The sequence below is a fragment of the Mastomys coucha genome, unplaced genomic scaffold (genome assembly GCF_008632895.1).
Source record: "Mastomys coucha isolate ucsf_1 unplaced genomic scaffold, UCSF_Mcou_1 pScaffold7, whole genome shotgun sequence".
Classification (NCBI taxonomy): Eukaryota; Metazoa; Chordata; class Mammalia; order Rodentia; family Muridae; genus Mastomys; species Mastomys coucha.
Window position 1 is genome coordinate 83,986,425 of NW_022196913.1, and position 2,361 is coordinate 83,988,785.

Here is a 2,361-nt window from a genome sequence, read left to right on the forward strand (position 1 = left end):
TTGCTTACTGGCCCTGGCATTCCCCTACACTAGGGCATAGAACCTTCACAGGGCCAAGGGCCTCTCCTTACATTGATAACTGACTTGGCCATCCTTGGCCATCCTCTGCTATACATATGCTGCTGGATCCATTAGTCCCACCATGTATATTATTTGCTTGGTGGTTTAGTCCCTGGGAGCTCTGAGGGTACTAGTTAGTTCATATTGTTGTTCATTCTAAGGGCCTGCAAGCCCTTCAGCTCCTTGGGTCCTTTCTCTAGCTCCTTCATTAGGGACCTTGTACTCAGTCCAGTGGATGGATGTGAGCCTCTACTTCTGTATTAGTCAGGTACTGTCAGAGCCTCTAAGGAGACAGCTATATCAGACTCCTGTTAGCCAGCACATACTGGCATCCACAATAGTGTCTGGACTTGATGATTGAATATGGGAAGGATTCTCAGGTGGAGCAGTCTCTGGATTGCCCTTCCTTCAGTCTCTGCTGCATAGTCAGTTTCTACAACTCCTTCCATGGGTATTTTGTTCCCCCTTTTATGAAGGAATGAAGTATCCACATGTTGGTCTTCCTTCTTGAGTTTCTTGTGGTTTGTGGGTTGTATTTCGAGTATTCTGAACTTCTGGGCTAATAACCACTTATCAGAGAGTACATACTATATGCATTCTTTTGTGATTAGGTTTCCTCACCTAGGATGATATTCTCCAGATCCATCCATTTCCCTAAGAATTTCATAAATTCATTGTATTTAAAAGCGGAGTAGTATGCCATTGTGTAGATGTACCACATTTTCTGTATCCATTCCTCTGTTGAGGGACATCTGAGTTGTTTCCAGTTTCTGGCTATTATAAATAAGGCTCCTATGAACATGGTGGAGCATGTGTCCTCATTACATGTTGGAGCATCACTGGGTATATGCCTAGGAGTGGTATAGCTGGGTCCTCTAGTAGTACTATGTCCAATTTCCAGAGGAACTGCCAAACTGATTTCCAGAGTGGTTGTACCAGCTTGCAATCCCACCAGCAATGAAGGAGTATTCTTATTTCTCCACAACCTCTCCAGCATCTGCTGTCACTTGAGTTTTTTTATCCTAGCCATTCTGATTGGTGTGAAGTGGAATCTCAGTGTTGTTTTGATTTGCATTTCCCTGATGACTAAGGATGTTGAACATTTCTTTAGGTGCTTCTCAGCCATTTGGTATTCCTCAGTTGAGAATTCTTTGATTAGCTCTTGTCCCCATTTTTAATAGGGTTATTTGGTTCTCTGGAGTCTAACTTCTTGAGTTCTTTGTTTATATTGGATATTAGCCCCTATCAGATATGGGGTTGGTAAAGATCTTTTCCCAATTTGTAGGTTGCTGTTTTGTCCTATTGATAGTGTCTTTTGCCTTACAGAAGCTTTGCAATTTTATTAGGTCCCATTTGTCAATTCTTGATCTTAGAACATAAGCTATTGGCGTTCTGTTCAGGAAATTTTCTCTTGTGCCTATGTGCTCGAGGCTCTTGCCCACTTTCTTTTCTATTAGTTTGAGTGTATCTGGTTTGATGTAGAGGTTCTTGATCCACTTGAACTTGAGTTTTGTACAAGGAGATAAGAATGGATTGATTTGCATTCTTCTACATGCTAACTGCCAGTTGAGCCAGCACCATTTGTTGAAAATGTTGTGCCTCACTTTTAAATGAGTTCTAGAAAGTCTTTAATTTAATTCTTTATTTCTTCTATTGCATATACAATTGTTCAATTTTCATGAATTTTCAGGCTTTCTGTTGTTTCTGTTGTTGCTGAAGTCCAACCTTAGTCTATGGTGGTCTGGTAACTTACAGGGGATTGTTTAAATTTTCTTGTAGCTGTTGAGATTTGCTTTGTGATCAAGTTTGTGGCCAATTTGGAGAAGGTTCCAGGAGGTGCTGAGATTAAGGTACATTCTTTTGTGTTTTGGCAAAATGTTCCATAAGTATCTTTTAGGCCCATTTCATACATGATTTCAGTTAATTTTGTTATTTCCCTAAGTCAATAACATATCCAAATGGTAGGAGTGGGGTTTTGAGGTCTCCCATTATTAATGTCTTAGGTTCAGTATGTGATTTATGCTTTAGCAATGTTTCTTTTACAAACACAGTACCTTTGAATTTAGGGCATAGAGATTGAGAAGTTATCTTGGTTATTAATTTTTATGACTTTGAAGTGTCCTCCATCTCTTGATTAATTTTTGTTTGAAAATCTATTTATTATATAATACCATAGCTACATTTCTTTTGTTGCTTTTTTATCTATTTTCATGGAAAATTTTTTTCTTGCCCTTTATTTTGAGGTAATATCCATCTTTCTTGACAAAGTATTTCCTTTCTTTTCTTTTCTTTTTTTTTTTT